Source organism: Vicugna pacos, chromosome 2, assembly GCF_048564905.1.
Source record: "Vicugna pacos chromosome 2, VicPac4, whole genome shotgun sequence".
In the NCBI taxonomy this organism is placed as follows: Eukaryota; Metazoa; Chordata; class Mammalia; order Artiodactyla; family Camelidae; genus Vicugna; species Vicugna pacos.
The window spans coordinates 40,063,271-40,083,276 of record NC_132988.1 but is presented as its reverse complement, the minus strand read 5'-3'; positions in this window follow the sequence as shown (position 1 = coordinate 40,083,276).

Genomic DNA, 20,006 nt, shown 5'->3' with positions numbered 1-20,006 from the left:
CAATAAATGTTTATTAATTGGAATTGAATCCCCACCCTCACTGCCTTAATTGTCCAGAGGTTGCAGAATATCCTATTTTCTCCCATTATGTTTCAGGAACATAGGGCAAATTACACATGCCTGGCAATTGAATATGCTGAAAACAGCTTTGCTAATCAGATATGGCCACATTCCAAACACATTCACTTGACATTTACCCTGCAGGCCTATAACTTTCAGCTTTCCCAGGTGAGTGACATTCAGGAGGTAATTGGTCATTGAATTCTCTGAGCTCATATTATTTTTAAGTGTAGCTATATGAACAGAATAACAGAAATAAATGTAATTTTCAAGTTCTGCTTTAAATGATATACAGGTGTATATGTAAATAAAATGTTGTCTTTGTAGGCAAGTTAGCCTTTGCATTCCTGTACTTAAATCTGCAAATTAAGACTGTTTTGAAATCTTATAGTGTCCTTCTTTCCATTAGAAATATGCCTGAAGGCTGCCAAGTGATTGGAACATCCAATATGCCTAATAAATAATAGATGTTGCTATTGACTATGGTTAATGTGGATTTAGTCCTCCTTCAGGATATGGAAAAACATTCAATTATTAATTTTAAAATGACATTCAAGGAATAAAGACTTTTAGGTTTAATCAGTGAATCTTAGAAGATCTGTTGTTAAGAGATTGTTTTGTTCTCTAATACGTTTTTCTGTATTTGTCTCAAATAACTCTTTGTATTATTTTCTGATTTATAGATTTGGGATCTCCTGATGGCTAGGTCTTTCATGTCCCTTGAAATGATATCTTTTAAATTTAGGATTTTACTCATTGTATGCATTTAGATGTTTTATATTTATATTGGGCATCTTTGCATTTTGTATTGTGAGAACATTTAATGGCTTCTTTCTCAGCTAGGTATTTTGACATAAATAGAAAGTTTACAATTTACCTCTATTTGTGACTCTGCAGTTTGATCTAGTACCCTACATTTTAGATATTTTCCTATATACAAATAAGAATCAATTTATACATTAAGCTTAAACTGTGTGACTGGAAAACATTTATTTTGTAATACTGTATGTTTTTAAAATGAAGTTAAAAGCTGTACAACAACCACAACTAACACTTTGCAACTTCCAGGCTTAAGTACTTCTGCTAGTTTCACATTGTACCTACAAAGCATTCCTCATGATTGTCAGTACTCTCGCTGTCAATACTCTCCCAGTATTCCTTGTATTTCCAGGTTCATTTATTACTAACTTTTTGCACTTTGCAGCAAAATGGCAATGACATCTATTCTCTAAGCTGGCCTGCTTTCCCCAGTCTGTGACACAGCTCACAGTACCCGTTCCTCCATTGTCCCCATGCCAAAAGCAAGTTCCTCTTTTTCGTCATAATAACAATTTCCCCATTACACTGTTCCAGGCACTGCTTAAACAACATTTATTTCTGACATTTCTGGAGCCTGGGAAGTTTAAGATCTCACCAGACAGATTTGGTTTCTGGTAAGAGTCCACTTTCTGGTTCATAGATGGCCAATCTCATTGTGTCCTCACAGGACAGAAAGAACAAAAGAGCTGTTTGAGGTCTCTTTTAAAGCACATGAATCCATGAAAAGGACATCTGCTCTCATGACCTAATCACCTCCCAAGGGCCATACCTCCTAATACTATCATACCAGGGGTTAGAATCTCAATATATCAGTTCTAAAGGGACACAAACATTCAGTTCATAATGATGGCAGGACTAAAACACATATCCAGACAATAAGCTTCCAGAGTCTATAGTCTTAACTGCTACCCTTCACTAACTACCAGATTCAGTTTAAGAATGATCTTTTTAGGAAGTGTCCTAACTCTTTAGGTCCCAAAATACTTTTCCTTTCACTGCAGTGTTTATAGCCTTAAATTTCTTTTTTTGGCTCTTATAATAATTGAATTTTATTATAATAACTTGTGTATGTGAAATAAATCAGCCAAGCATTATTTACCTCTTTAATAATCAAGTATCAGCAACATTAAAAATTTGAAGGACCTTCTTGGAACCCTTCATATCCACCTTTACCCATAAATATCTTTTACCTCATTAATTTTTCTAAATAAAAAAGCTTTATAAAAGCTTCCTAAATAAAACAGAATATAAAATAAATGATGAAACCATGCTTAAAAAGCATTATTAAGTAAAAAGTCTCAAAACTGTATATTTCTCTTATCATGAGAGAGTCTGTAATAAATTACAAAATCAGGACAGAAATATTTCCTTGACTTTAATGAAAATTGCAATTTTGACCAAAATCACATGTAGATATATTTTTTATATTTGTTTATTTCTTCTGTATCTTTATCTGTATTCTTTACATCTTAGGTATTTAGTACATATTTTCCAAAATTCTTCTGAACTCTAGAAAATAGGGCAGCCTGCTTCGCTAGATTTACCAGACACTCAATAATTTTTCCCCCCTGCTTTAAGACAGAATCAGTCTGCATTTCTTGACATTACCAAAGCTGATAAAAGAGATTTAAGTGCCAGGAATAGTTGCTGGTTGCAGACAGATTTTTTTTTTAATGTGGTAATATAATACTGATTATGTGGTCCCAGTTGGAGCTGAGAGCAATTAAAAATTCAGCAGATATCACATAATTAGAATTTGGCAGCATACAGCATGCAGTAGTAAAACAACTAATTAAATAATAATATGTGATCATCTGGAATTGAAGGGCACATTAAGGAAGACTTTGAAAACTCAAGTAGACATCGGTTAAAACTAATAAACAATAAAACATCAACATAACACAACTGTTTTAGAGGAGGAACTATGAGATTAGGGGTAGAATGGATGCCTCTAATATTTATAGATAACAAGGAGAAAGAGAGAGACAAGCTCAAATACCTGCAATTTAATCTCAAGGCTGACTGAATCCCTGCACTTCCTATTAATTCTTTAAATTCATACAGCCATAGGGCCCCAGCCAAAAACCATACGCAAATTCTGAACTGGTTGTTACAAATTGGCCAATTGTAATTGTTAGTAGGATTTACTGTCTCATAAGATTTTAAAAATGAAATTGAGGATACTTAAAAAGACAGAGGGGGATATTAAAAATTGGAAGGGGCTTCCAGTAATTCATCTCCTAAAACCCATGGCGGGTTACCACCTGACAGCTGGTTTCTTATTATTCAGGAATGGTTTCTTGCATTCCTTGAAGTTTGTGTAATAACTTAATGTAAGCAAATTGCATGTGAGGGGAAGCCACTTTTCCTTCTTGCAAAAATCTCCCTTTCTAAACTTCCTCTTCCAACGCTGCTCATTGCTTCTGTTAACACAACTGGAGTCAGAATTTCAGCACTCTGATGGCCAAAGTATAAAGTCAAGAGCAAAAGTAGAAGACTTGCCTCACTAAAGAATTGTAAGAACTTTCTCTTTTGTATACACAAAATCTGGACAAATATATGTGGGAATGGATTTTGGAAGTATAGACAAAGGAAAAAAGAACAAAATTTTAGATGGAGATAAGTTCATAGATATTGCTGGACTCACCAGCCATTCTGTATTCAAATATACTAACACATTATTAACACGAAATAATGATAACCATTACAGCTAACATTTATTGAATATTTCTGTAGGGCATTTTTAAAAATTGTTTTTATTTTAGATGCTGTAAAATTCACCTATTTTGGTATATGGTTCATTTATCTTTGACAAATGCAGAATCATGTACATACCACCACACTCGAGACAGATCAATTTTAATACCCTCCAAAAGTCCCTCATGATTACCCTTTGTAGTCAATCCACACCCTCACTCTTAACCCATAAAAACTATCCAATGGTTCAAGGTTTTGCCTTTTCAAATGTCAGATAAATGTAATCATACAATATGCAACCTCTTAAGTCTGGCTTCTTTCACTTAGCATAATAAATTATGTTGTTGCTTCTGCCAATATTGAGTTCCTTTTTATTCTGAGTAGTATTCCATCATATTAATTACCAATTAAAAATATCTTCACTATTTGAAGGACATATGAATTCTTTCCTGGTTATAGCAGTTATGAATAAAGCTACAAACACAGTTTCATGCAGGTTTCTGTAAATTTTTTTTTCTCTTAGTTAAATAATTAAGAGTAGAATTTCAACATGAAGTTGTAAATATGTGCTTAAGCAACTGTAGAACTTTTTTCCAGTTAAGGTAATTGCTGATATGGTTGGACTTAAGTATTTATTTTTATTATTTATTTGCTATTTGCCTCTCTTTTTTTTCCCCTCTACGCCACACTTTTTTTTATCATGTTTGGGTTATTTAATTTTTACTTGGTATTCCATTTTAATTTATCTCTTGGATTTCAAGCTCTATCTCCATATTTTTCTTTTGTGTGTGATTGCATAGATTGTTCAATCCAACCCTTCACTATCTACCTACAGATTATATTTACCACTTCAAATAAAATATATAAACTTTAAAAACCATATCAGCCCCTTACCCTCCCCTCAGTATGCTTTAGTTGACATATGCACTACATCTACATACACTGAAAATATCCCTAGATAATTTTACAATTTTGTTTCATGAGTAATATATATTAAAAAAATTGAGAGTAGAAAATAGTATTTACTTAAATATTTGCCATTTCTATTGCTTTTCATCCTGAAGTTTCAACTTTCCTTCTGATCATTTCTCTTTAGCCTGAAGAATTTAGATTCATATTTCTTTCAGCACAAGTCTGCTGTTGACAAATTCTCCTCGTTTTTATGCCTCTGAAAATGTCCTTATTTTTCCACCCCTTCATGCCTGAAGGATATAAAATTCTTGGTTGCTACTTATTTTCTAACTAGTTAAAATACCATTACACTTCATAGTTTCTAACAGGAAACTGTAATCATTCTAACACTTGCTCCTCTATGTGAACTGTATCATTTATTTTTCTGACTGCTTTCATTTTTCCCCCTTATTTTTGATTTTCAGCAGTTTGTTTATGATGTATCTGGGTGTAGTTTTATTTGAATTTATTGTGTTTGGAATTTTCTGATTTTCAAATGTATATTTTTTCCCAAATTTGGAAATTTTTGAGTCATTATCTCTTCAAATATTTTTCTCCACCAATATCCTTTTTCTTTCCTGCTGGGATTCTGATCATGCAAATATTAGCTCTTTTTGATATTATTCCACAATCTAGTTCCGATGCTTTATTTTTCTTCCTTTTTGTTTTTCCACTTATTTTCTTCTCTCTATTCCTGATTGGAAAATTTATATTCAAGTGTCTTTAACCATTGCTTTCCTCTGTCATCTCTATTCTATTGGCTGAATAACCTATCCAAAAAATTTATTATTCTTGATAGTATATTTTTCAGTTCAGAAATTTCCGTCATGTTTTTTTTTAACAGTTTCTACTTCTCTGTTGAGAACTCTTATCTTTCCGTTCATTTCAAGAATGTTTACATTTATCTCATGTTATTTGATTATGATCTACTTTACAGTCCTCATTATCATAGGATTGCCATCTGTTGATTGTATTTTTGCTAGAGAATTGTCAAGAGCTGAACTGGAGAGGGCTGAGCTACCGGGTATCTAAGAGGTCAATTAAAACAACAAGCAAAATAAAGGTATCAGTCAAGCTTTTAATCACTTACTGCGATGCTAAACAAGAGGCCAAACAGAAAAAAGAAATGGCTCCTTCAGGGTCCCATTTTCCCCCAGGAGCAGCACTGGGTGAGGGTCATGTGGACCAGCTAAGACCTCGGATTCCTTCCCTGCTGAGGGAGTCCGAAACAAAGGCTTAGGCCGTTTATGGACATGAGAGAAGGAAGAGAAGGGCCGGAAGTGGAAAAGTACTGAATCAGAGATAAGAACATATTTTCATAGCGTCTACTTTTCCTCCCGATAAGATCTGAGCAGAGGCAATTGGCATAAGCCTTGGCTCAAGACCTCCTTATCCCCAATACACTCATAAGGAGGATTCAAAATGGAGGCACCTGGGTTCAGAATGCAGCTACGTAAAAGGCCATGGATGGTAAGCTCCTCAGCCCTTGATTGCAACTCCGTTCAGAGACTTCAGTGCACTCCCTATGTACAAAGTCTGGTATATGGAGGGTGGTTTTCCCCCGTAAGGCCTTCCAGGTAAAGCCTTTGTAATTGACTAGGACATCATCTTGGACATCATGAATATTATAATGTGTCTCTGATACTACTGACTGACTAGAGGTAATTGATGCTTTATTGTTATTTTGTTTTACAGGCTTCCCAGATACAAAACCTTTCTTTTGCTGCACAAAGTCCTAGTGGACAGAACTGCTCTAGAGTCTGTTTGCTTTATTGGTTGACTGAAACTTTGATTCAACAGTGACATAATGGTGATGGGCCTAAAGATCCAGATATTGCTTGATATAATATAGAGGAAAAAAATTGCAACATGTAAGGAAATATGGGTGTGGGAGTATGTTTAATATGTACAATCTTTTTCAAGGACCTTAAGTTTTCTTCAATAGATCTACAAAATTATCTTTATCAGGGACTGAGAATATATTTGTAAAAATGAATCCCAGCTCAGATGGAATCACTGGTGAATTCTACCAAACATTTAAGGAAGAAATCATACAAATTCTCTAAAATATCTTTCAGAAGACAGAAGTGGAGGGAATACTTCCTAACTCATCTATGAGGTCAGAATTACCCTAACACACATACATACAAACAGGCAAAAACATTGCAAGGAAATAAAATTACAAACCAACATCTCTCTTGAACATAGATGCAAAAAATTTCAACAAAATGGTTTCAAAACAAGTATAAAATGCAAAACAAGTATAAAAAGAATATATACCACATCATGTGAGATTTATCCCAGGTATGCAAGGCAGATTCAATATGTGAAAATCAATTCAAGTAATTTATCACATCTACAGGCTAACGAAGAAAATCTGATGATCATATTAATAGATGCAGAAAAATCATATAACAAAATTCAACACCAATTCATGATAAACCCTCAGTAAACCAGGAATAGATGGGAACTTCCTTAATTTAGTAAATATTTAAAATAAAACTATAGCTGGTGTCTACTTGAAGGGGAGAAACTAGATGATTTCAAGATCAGGAACAAGGTGAGGATGCCTCCTTTCATCACTCTTTTTCAACATTGTACAAGAAGTCTTAACAAATGCAATGAAACAAGAAAAGGATAACAAATAAACATTTGGGGAGGTAATAAACTATTTTTGTTCACACATGATAGGATCACATATGTAGAAAATCTGAAAGAATCAACAGAAAAATTCTGGAACTCAAAACCAATTATACTAATGTTGCAGGATACAAGGTCAATAACAAAAGTCAATCCCTTTCCTATATATCATCAATGAACAAGAGGATCTGAAATTAAAAACTCTTTACTATTTACATTAGCATTCCCAAAAATAGAAATACTTAGATATAATTTTAACAAAGTATGCACAAGATCTACATGACAAAAACTGTAAAATTCCGAGGAACAGAATCAAAGAAGAACTAAATAAATAGGTATTTCATGTTCATGGATAGAAAGACTCTCAAGATTTAAGTTTTCCACTTGATCTCTGGATTCAGTGAATCCCAATCAAAATCCTAGCACATTATTTTAATAATACTGACAAACTGATTCTAAAGTTTATATGGAGAGGCAATAGACCCAGAACAGTCAACACAATATTGAAAGAGGAAGAATAAAGCCAAAACTCTGACACTACCCAACTTCAAGATGCACTATAAGGTTATAGTAATCAAGACAGTATAGTATTGGCAAAAAAAGAAAAAAAAGTTCAATGGAAAGAATAGAAAGTCCAGTAATATACTCACATAAATACAGTCCACTGATCTTTGGCAAAGGAGGAAAGGCAATATGATGTAGCAAAGGTGATCTATTCCATATATGAAGTTGTAATACTGAATCCCCACATGCCGAAAAAAAAAGAAAAAGAATTGGAAACAGATCTAATATGTTTCACAAAAATTAGATCAAAATGGATCATAAATCTAAATGTAAGATGCAAATCTACAAACCTCTAGTAGGTAACATAGAAAACCTACATGACCTTGAGTAATTTCATTTACTTTCCAGATACAATATCAGAGGCACTATCTATGAAACAAATAATTAATAATCTGTTCTTAATTTAGATTAAAAAACTTCTCTGCTAAAGACACTGTCAAGAGCATAAGAAGACAAGCCACAGACTGGGAGAAAATATTTGCAAGGCACATATCTGATAAAGGACTCTTATCCAAATAACTATAATCCAATGAACTCTTAAAATTCAAAAATAAAGAAAAAGAAATAGCCTATTTAAAAATGGGCAAAGGACCTGAACAGACATCTCACCAAAGAGGGTATACAAATGACACACTCATATAAAGATATAAAAAGCTCATATAAAAAGATGCCCAGCATTGTATGTTATTAGCTAATTGAAAATTAACATAGCAATGAGATAACCACCAAATACCTATTTTTAGGATAGCCAAAATCCAAAATACTGACAAAAACAAATTCTGCAGAGAATGTGGAGCAACAGGAACTCTCATCCATTACTGATGGGAATGCAAAATGGTACAGCCTCTTTGGAAAGCAGTTCGGTGGCTTCTTACAAAACTATACATACTCTTAACATATGATCCAGCAAAAGCACTCCTTGGTATTTGCCTAAAAAGGCTGAAAACATGTCCACATAAAAACCTGCCTATGGATGTTTATAGCAGCTTCATTCATAATTGCAACAATTTGGAAGAAACCAAGACGATTTTCAGTAGATGTATGAATAAATAAACCATTGTAAATCCAAACAATGAAATATTATTCAGTGTTAAAAGAAATGATCAAGCAGTGAAAAGACGTCTAGGAAGCTCAAAGGTATATTACTAACTGAAAGAAGCCAACATGAAAAGGATACATACTGTATGATCCCAACTATATGACATTCTGGAAATGGCAAATGATCAGTGGCTGTCAGTGATTGGGAAGACGGGAGGATGAATAGAGCACAGAGGACTTTAAGTGCAGTGAAACTATTCTATAAAATGCTACAGTGGCGGATACATGTCACCATACATTTGTCAAAACCTATGAATGTACTGCACCAAGAGTGAACCATAATACAAACTATGGAGTTTGAGTGTTAATGATGTGTCAGTGTAGGTTCATCACTGGTAACATGTACCACTGTGATTCTACACGGCAGTAGTGGGGAAGGTTGTGCATGTATGGGAGTAGAGGATATATGCAAACTCTACATACATTCCAATAAACTTGGCTGTAAACCTAAAAGTACTCTAAAAATAAAGTCTATTTAAAGCATTTAAAAATTCTTAGAAAGGACCCCCATATTATTTGAAAAGTTTGTTATTGGATGGTCCCTGTAGCCTGGAGGTATTGGTGAGACATGTGTCACATAATATTGGCTCCTAGGATCCTAGGATGGCAAAGGCCAAAACAAATACTTAAGAAGATGCAGTAACAAGGTGGACATAGTTATCATAAAGATACTTCGTCTGACATGTTAACCAGCCAATATCAAGACCTAAGCTAGTAAACATACCTAGGAAACCTTTAATGAAGAAAAATCTAGGTACAATTAGGGAAAGATCCTGCAACAACATTGTTAGACTTTTTGTGAATATTTCTTTTTATTGGGAATAATTACCAGGCTACCTTTGTACTGAAGAAACCAAAATATCCAGATGTTTCCAGAATTATGAGAGATTAACACTAATTCTTGCAGAATCAGAAATACCCTTTACTCTTCATTGTGATGGCTTATCTAGGACAGTTATTAAAAGGGGTTTTGACACAAGCCTGACTCCAAGTAATCCCCATTAGACCCTATAATAACTTCAGTTGTATTTCCAAAGTTCCTAAGTTGAGTAGTATAGTCAGAAAATATATATTTAGGTAGAATTAGTCCATCTGTTTTCTTACTCTGTAAGTATCATTATTATGGGATAAGCCAAAATCTATCATAAATTTGAAAAATACTTGTAAAATTAACTATTTACAGAATATGAGAGTGTTTATTCCTATTGTACCCCACAGATGCCTCTTTCCAATATGTTGAAATCTTCTGAAAAAGGTCCAAAAGGACAATTAGAGTAGAAAATACTTCCAGCAGGCAGAACTTCAAGGAGTACCTTTTGTTTCCTCTTTGCTTAGAAGATCAGGTCTGAGAAAAGCATATATATTTATTTACAAGCTGTCATTTTTTTCTCTTTTGTTAGATGATTACAGACTTTGAAGAAGCAATATTTAAGGATTGGTGTCAAGATTTTGGGGGAAAGGCATTTTAATAGTTTATAGCACAAAAATATAGGTGCCCTATGAGTTATCATTAAAATGCTTATTTGCTGAAACGATTCTTAGAAATCACCCAGACAAATTTACAGATGCTGAATTTAATGCTATATCCTGTCTCCTGCCATGCTTGTTCAATGGGTATATTCACTCATTCAGCCAAAATTAAAATTAGTTCGGAGCTTCAATGTGCCAGACACTACTTTAGGTGCAAAGAATATAGAAGTAAACAAATCAGGCAAAATCCTTGACTTAATCGAGTAAATTAAATAGACAAGGTAAATATATAATATTATTTCAGATAATGCTATGTGCAGAGCAAAAGGATGGAGATTAAATGGGACAGGTGATGTTTTAGCTAGAACAGTCAGTAAAGAATTCTGAGCAGAGATCATACTTTTGGAGATTTAATGGCAGGATGGAAGTTATTACAGGACTTCAATAACATGTTTCTCTTCTCATATGGAGTTCCTCTTTTCATATGAACCAATTTCCTTCCAGTGGAAACCAGCCATGAACCAAATATCGTAATATGCATCATGCGACCAGCCTGCTCCTTACAGCAGTTGATTATGCCAGAGCCCTTTCTGTTATGAAGAGGGTAGTGATATTTCTCAGGAAAACATGCATTTGTTCTGAATTTCTTCTTGCTTTCCATGCTTGCCTTTCTTTCTTGCACAATTATTGAAGACTTTTGTGGTTATTTTGAATGCCTTTGGTTATATCCTGGTAGCTTACTTACACTGCTTCACATTCAGGAACTTATTTGAGAGCAAATGGAGGAATTGTTCAAGAGATTTGCTGGTGCTACTATATATAATCTACTACCCCAAAGCACCTAGCCTTAAAGAATAAGGGATGCCAACATTAAGCAAGTGAGCATTCAAAATATACTCAGGTTAGTGATCTGGAGACGGGATGATTTTTCCCAATGCCAATAAACTTATATCTTGTGTCCAAGATGCCAAAATGGGACAGATCACTTGGTTATTGTAATTAATTAACTGTTTTTAAAATAAACAGGAAGTTGTAGTGTTTGCTGGAGGACAAGAAGGAAGGAAGGAACAGGAATGTGGACCTAGAGTACATCCTTCATTAACAAACACACTGGCATACAGTTAAGGAAATCCTAACTCAATATGGAGGGCCATTTGGGTATTGTCTGTACAGTTTAAGACCACCAATATAACTTCATGTGCAGGCCACCAATATCTTAGATCCCAAGAGACAAAGTTTTAGGTTATTCAGGATTAAAAAAAATATTGCAGTAAAGCAACAGTTGAAGATAGAGACAAAGAAGGAAAGAATAACAGAGTGGAATCCTGTATGTCAGCCATGCTCCAGTACTAGTTAGAGAAGTGAAGTGAGAACTGAGAATTGTGTCCTATACTAGCATCTCTTTCCTTTTGTATTACATACATATTGATATTATATACACACATATAGTACATATAACACCTGTTGTATTAACACATATATTATATTATATAGGTGGATGTAATAGGTATACACAGGTGTAATACATATATAAATAGGTATTATATATATTATTCTGATGTATATTTTGTTTTATATAATATATATATATGTTATATCAATTTATCTGTGTAGGAAAATTTATTGTTTTTTTTTCTGGCTTCATTTCTGAGCCTACAGAACTAAAGAAAGAACGGTCATCACCCAGATATATTTAGCTTTGAGATAAATGTGGAATTAATGAGTCTTGAAATGTACTTTGTATTGCTTGAGGATAATTGGATTACAATAGTCAGAACATAGTTGGGGAGAGTGAAAAGAGGGAGAAAGGTTTATACTGACATGGTGAAGCCAAATTTTGAATTACTTAGGACTTTTTTTTCTTTTTTCTTTTCTGGCTTCCCAACATATGACCCTTTTTCTTTGGGGAATTATCTACACATATGAATATAGGGTTTAATTCCAATTATATGAAACCAAAAAAGAATAGATATTCACTGCCCTAGTTGCCCTTTCAACTACAACACATACACACAAAAAAAATGCCTTAGCTTCCAGGCCCTTACCTCTGACTGGTATGCAGGATTTCATGATGTAAAGAAGCAGAACCAAGGATTAATGTATTTGGAGCCATTAGTGGAAGCAGCAACATGTAGTTTTCATGGGAGACAGTAGCATTATTGCCTAGGGTCGCATTCAATGTCCATTTGAAACTGTATCCATGGTGCAAGGTGTTGTGCTATCTGGTATTGAGGGTTAGTACCAGCTGGTACCTTCACAAGACCGGAGAATGATAACTGGCCAATAGCTCCGGCTGGCCAGCTTTCTTTTCCTCCCGCTGACTTTCTGAGCCTGTTCCTCCTTCCTTCCAGATTTTCAGTGAACTGTCAAAATTAACATGAAAAAATTATTTTCTGTGTAATTCAGAGTGAGACTGTACTGATCACAAATAGGCAACAAACATGACTAGCATGTACACAAACTTTTGTCATAATTTTGATGATTTAATCAATTGATATATGGTCAATTTATTTGGGTCATGAGCATATATTACCCATATCATGACACTACAATTTTGCCTTTTAATTTCAATCAATACTTTTAAATTATTATTTTTATGGCTGTGTCTTTTGTCCATCTGTGAAATCTCTGGTCTTCTATATTACATATTTTGTTTTCATGGTATCATTTTTTCCTTAGTATTGCCAAGATGATATTGTAATGGTGCTAATGAGATTTTGAATTTAAAGTAAATATTTCATGCTATTTAATAAGGAAGTTTAGTTTTGACTTTTTATTATTTTTAGAAGACAAGCAAGGTGAATTGAATTCCTCTAGGACCATTAAACTTTTATACCTTTATACCTTTCATACTTACCTTTGCAGTGTAATGTTTTTCTGCTGTCTCTAGTTCCTATTTTTCTGATATTCTGAATGTAATATATGAAGAAGTACTATTCCCAGCACAAAAGGGCCAGCATTCAAAGCTTATTATTGCATGCTATCATGTTCTAAAATTTACTTTTGGAGACTATGAGTCCCTGAATTTAAAAAAAAAACAGCCCATTGTCTTTAGCTCTTTTCATTTTTATTTTTTGAATTGTAAAACACTTGGTTGTGGCAAACAGTATCAGACTAAAAGGTGAAGGGGTTAGAAATTGGGAGGAATACTTAATTAACCTCACAAGGTAATGTTCTCAACAAGTCTCACATCCTGAAAACATGGTAAGAACTGAGGAGAGTCTAGATTCCTCATCTGGTTCCGGTTTCACAAAACAAGTCAGCACTATGTTGGGAGCTGGTAGATTTTTCTTATTCTAGTTCTGCTTGTCTTGTAATTCATATTAATCACTTCCACATTTTAAAGTTATCTGTCACTTTTAGTTTTAAATGTTGAGAGTTTCATCATTTTCTGTTTTTGTGACTATGTGAAAAAATAGTAGAATATCTAAAGAGAGTCCAGAAAAATGCCCTTTTCAGTTGATAATTTTTTTAAAAAAGTTATCATTGGAAGTTCAAAAAAATAGGGAATATTGTTCCAATGAGCTCAGTCTCTATTTTTCCAGATTAGGAGTACCCACACTTCAAGAGAAGAATTTTCTCATGTACTTAAGCAAAACAGTGTCTGTCACTTCATTATTACCCAATCCTGGTGGGTCTTTTTATAGTTCATAAATCTTAGATTGTCTTGAGGTCAATTTGCTAGGCTGTTCCTAAAGTCTCTCAAGTAATATGAAACTATGTAAAAAGGACTTTTTAACAAGGTACAACTGTCCTTGGTTATAGTATTGTTTTTAAATTTAGAAAATGAACAGTAGTCCTATATTGATTGCAAATTTTTGGCTCCTCAAAAGAATTATATCCATTTATAAATAACTTCTTTGTACTATATTAAAAAGTAAAATGCTCGTATTTATTTTTAGCTCAATTTCAAATGCATAACTTCTCTTTGTTTTATGTACCTTAGGAAAAGGTCTTGACTGCCATGCAACATTATGTTTTTGCTGTCAAAGTTACTGACACTTCTTAATATACAGCATTTAATAGAATAACTTTGACAATAACAACTTGGTTTATATAAAAGTCAGATATTCTTTATGAACAAATGAAAAATGTTGATTATATGACTTAAGACCAATTACATTAAAATTGCACATATATATTTATGGGATATTACACTTAAAATATTTATTAATTCTCATACAGCACTTAAGACAAACATTTGTTTGCAAAATGGATATCCTCCATTAAACTAGTTAGCTATATTACCTGCATATGAATTAGAGTAAAATAGTATATTTGTTTCTATGATGTTTATTATTAAAGAGAAAAAAATTTCAGAATGAAATAGTTATGTTATAGAGTTAAAATGGTGCTAATTAGGGTTTTCCTTACCAATGTTCATTTCATACCCTTTTCAGAGTGGTTTGGTTTAGAAAAACACTAAGCTGCTGGTAATTAGAAGACTCAATAATACAATGGCTTAAAAAAATACATTTCTCTCTCCTGTAACACTCCTGGAGTAATGAGTCCAGGACATTGGTGCAGCTCTGCTCAATCAGCGTGCTCATCCAGGGACCCAGTCTGCTTCTACCATGTTCTGCCATTCTCTAGAGCAGGGATCTGCAAACATTTTCTGTAAAGGGACAGAGTGTAAATATTTTAAGCTTTGAAGGATATACAGCGTCTCGTGCAATTACCTCAGCCATTGTGGTGGGAAAGTAGCCACAGACTCTATGCCATGAATGGGCATGGCTATGTTCTAATACACCTTTTTTTTTTTTTTTAACAGGCAGAGGGAGGGATTTGGCTTTTAGGTTGTAGTCTACCAACCCCTGTACTAGGGCACTGTTACTGCGTGGTTGAAGCTGGGTCCCTTCACTGGCAAGGAGAGGAAAGAAAATGTGGAATTAGCATACTGCTTTTTGTAACATCCAAACATGGAAGTGACAGATATTACTTTGGTTTACAGTCAATCAGCAAAAATTTATTCACCCTTTCATACTATATAGAAGACTGGAAAAGATAGTTTAGCTGAGAAGTAGTATGTCCAGCTACAGTTCTTTTTTTCTTTTTTTTTTAATGGAAAGAGTAGAGAAAGGATCTGGTGAACAGCAAGCAATCTGTCACAATCATACAGAATTTGTAAGAAAAATACAGAAAACTGATATCATAATATTCTATCATGATTTAGCCAGACAACAAAATGTATGCAGAATGAGATGTTATCAACTTCCTAAATATATAAAATAAAATTGGACTTACTAAGATTTTATATATCATAAAAGCTGTCCTGCATTGTGGTTATCTTTGACTCACTGAATAAATTAGCTCCAAGTTGGAATGCTTAACACCTATTTTAGATACTATAAAATTAGTAGTTTTCAACTGTCAGCTCATTTTGTTTCTCTGAGTTTGCATGCCCAACACATTCTTAAACAGAATCTATAATTCACAGCCTGCAGAAACTGATAAATGTATCTATGCAGTTTTGTGGCAAATGTATGCCATTTGAAACAGCTGAATGCAAACTCGGTTGATGGTGCTCTCCAGCTGTCAGGAGTTTGCTAGGAAGTGTCATGCTGCCTACAGATATGTCAATATTTTATCAAATATTTTTCCAAAATGCACATTCTAAATCTATTTCCAAATGTGTTATCTATAAGACAATCTAAAAAAGAATTCCTCAAAGTTACTAGAACACATAAAGTTAGTTGCCTATATCAGCCTAATTCTATGAATAAGATTAAAATGCCAAGACTATGTAATTATGTAGTAATCAAATATGCTATTAGTGTTTTACTCTTATGCTTGGACTTAAAATATAAAAATCTTTGGCAATTATTTGTGCCAAGACTCTATTTGCTCTAATCACTTTACATTTTTCCATTAACATAAAATGACAGTGGTATTTATTCATTGCCCTCAAATGGCAACTTGTAAGGACACAGCTTTTTTGTTGTCATACTGAATACACGCTGGGATCCATACAAACTTCCATTCTTATTTTTTTTTGTTTCATGTCAGACTCCCTCTCTTTCAACTATTCATGCATTCATTCACACACTGCACTTTTTCTTATATTTTTATCTTATTGTTAATAGATAAACCTCGATTTCTGGCTGAGATAGTTGTTAAATTCTCACCGATATTTGATACCATGGCAGTATAATATCCAAACTTTCATTTTTTTTTGTCTCCTAAAAGTTTTCATATATTGATATGATTTGTTAGTACATGATGGGTTTTAAATTAATTTTGGCATATCTGCCTGACTCCACTACAATGATGAGATTCTCTAGAGCAATAAACAAATCTAACATAATTAGCTATTAAATAAAATGGGTCATTTTGGAGGGGAGTAAAATCTGGCTTCTATTTGTACTTGAAAGGAAAAACTTAATCAATCATGCCTCTGAATTTGTGTAATGTACTTTTATAAAAGATTCTCACGCATCTCCTACATTCCTTTTGAAATGTGCATTAAGTTCTGAATTAACATAATGCCAGAATATTAGCTCCTGATTTAATTACTCCTGTTTCCACATCACAGTGTCCTTCAGCACAATAAAACTATAAACAATATTACCATGGAAAAATAGTAAGATTATGCAATAAAACTTCAGCAGTTAAAGTGAGGAAGTATTTGAATGTTAAACTCATTTGGATATATATACATTTGAGACAAGCATTATTGCATTGAAAGTAGAAATAGTAAGATTTTGGCCTTAACTACTTTTCCCTTTCTTCATTAAGATGAAGATTTTGATGAAAAAAATAAAAAATGTGACCTTGTCCCTACTCTATTAGAGTCTTTTTTGAGTATCATGCATCATCCATGTTTTTATCATCCACCTGGGTACTGCCAGGCTATCTGCCAGATTATAGTTGAAGAGAATGATGTTAGGACACTTTATCTTGAAGGGTATCATCAAAGAGCATAAGGTGTTCTTGTTCTGGGTAAGTTGAGATAGAGCCCTGATGAAGAGTTCTTTTCATTTTCTTGCACGTTCACAAAGGAAAAAAAAAGTAAGATTTTTTTTTTTAGATATTCTGGAAGATACATTCTTCTGTGTAAAGTCAAAGAAAAGAGCCATAAGGGTTGGTGAAAACTTTTTATTCCACTGAACTACATTAATGATTCTCTACTAAAGACAATAGAATCTAAAGAACAGAGGGGAGAATTCCAAAACCAAGCAAATGGATAAGACCAAGTAGTGCACCATGCCTGATGACAAACAGTAAACTTTTAGTCACTTAGAAACATCAAAAATGGGGCTTAGACAAAATGCTGAATTTAAAAGGAAATATTACATTGAAGACTAAAAAGAAAAGCCCATTTTTAATAATGAAGAAAAATTATGTGTATAGATACATAATCTGTTCTATGTTCCTAAGTAAGTCTAATGATACAATCTTTATTAAGCAAAGTAAGGGATAATGAATAAACAACAGAGTATATTGAACCAAGGAAACAAGTAAATTAACTGACAAGAAGAGGACCCAGGAAAAAAAAAAATACTGGAGGGAAAAAGAAAACAAGAAACAAATTATTCACATAGAAGCAGATAAACAGAATTAGCACTGCAGAAATTCCAATCAAATATATAAAGAATAAAGTTGAGACGTTATTTCTAAAATACAGAATAAAAAGACAAAGTTAACATGAAAGGCTAGGATGAGGATGGAAAATACTGGCGACGAATTCCTTGAGATTTTTCCTTCCCTACCATATATCCCAGACAAAGTGCTACAGAAGCCTCCAATCAGGAACTGCCAACAGACACAGGCAAGAATCTCCAAGGAAAGCCTGTTCTTAATCAGAGGACTACAACAACAATTTGGACTAAGGACAGAAATCTTTTTGCCACTACCCATCCTTCTTCAAACTGTTACCAATGGAAACCACTCCCTCACCTGCCCACATGTCCCCAGGCCTCTGTCCCTCTCCACCTGGCAGAAGCAGGCAGTACTCCAAGTCCTTCTCCTTGTGTTCTTGGCCCAAGGAGGGAGCAGATATTCCCTCCCCTATCTGGTGGGATAAAGTGAGCTTCCAGCCCCATCTGAGAGAGCAGGATGTGCTCTGATTCCCACATCAGGGTACTGCCAGAAGGGTCCAGCTGGAAGAAAAACTCCCAAATGATTTTTGACAAATGTGTGAAAACAATTTATTTTAGAAAGAATAGTCTTTTTGACAATGGTGCTAGAGCAACTGGACATCTACAGGGGAATAAAAAAGAAGAACCTTGACATAAGCCTCCCACCTTATAAAAAATTAACTCAAATTGGATCATGGACTTAAAATGTAAAACTATAGAACTTTTTGTAACAACCATAGAAGGAGATGTTTGGATATTCACTGAAGAAAATACACAGATGCAAATAAATACATAAAAGTATGTCCTATATTACTGGTCACTAGTGAAATACAGCTAATACTACAATGAGATATTACTACAAACCTATCAGAATAGCTAAAATTAAAAAAATGACAATATCAAGTGCTCTAAAGGAGGTGGAGAAATAAATCAATTATATCTTGGTGATGACTATATGAAATGGTATAGATCCTTTGGAAAACAGTTTAACAGTTTCTTATGAAGCTAAACGTGCAGCTATTCTATCTCACATTTCTAGACACTTACCTGGAGAAATGAAAAATTATGTTCACTTAAAAACTGTACATTAATATTCACAGAAGCTTTATTTGTAATACTTCAAGACAGGCAACAACCCAGATGTTCTCCAATGAGTGAATAAACAAATTGTGCTACATTCACACCTAAGAATACTACTCAGCAATTAAAAAGCAACAAACTACTGACGTAAGCAACAACTTGGATGAATCTCTAGAGAATTATGTCTAGTGAAAAAAGTCAATCAGGCTTTAATACAGGCCACATACTTTAGTATTCCAGTTATACCGAATTACAAAAGTAAAAATTGAAGAACAGATTAATGGTTGACAGACATGTGGGGAATAAGCTGTGTATAGCACCCCTCCAAAATAAAAGGGTAACAGGAGGGATACCTGTGGTGATGGAAATGCTCTGCATCTCAAATGAATTCGTATCAGTACACCTTCTGTGATATTATACTACAGTTTTGCAAGGTATCACCATTAGAGAAAACTGGGTAGAAGTTACTCAGAATCTCTCTGCATTAATTTTTACAACTGCATGTAAATCAAAAATCATCTTAAACTATCTCAAAAAGTTTTGTTTTTAACGTAACATTTCAAATCCTTAAATATGTTTGTGAAGTTTTACCCCTTAATTTAACTTCTGGGAATCTATCTCCATGTGGTCTTTGCTCTTTTCTTGTTTTCTCCTGTATATATATGTATTTATTTAGCACTTCCTATAAGCACATTACATGCATAACCTCATTTAATCTTTTCAAACATCCTATTGGGTACTTTGTTAATATCCTTGATTCAAGAATGTGTCTATCACACAACAAGTAAATTATTGCACTGGGTTTTTTGCTCAGAATTATCTAACTTTAATGACATGATCTTCACTGCTATCTTTTACAGAATTATTTTAATATCCAAAAAGAAAAGGGAAAAAAAAGGATATTAACCATATGTTGAAAACTAGGGAAACCATGAAGTTTGGTCTTCTATAAGATACGTTATTACTAGCCAGGAGAATGTGTTTAACAAGTTTTTTTAATATATTCATAAGTGAAAAGATCACTCTATTCATTGTAATAAAAATTCTATA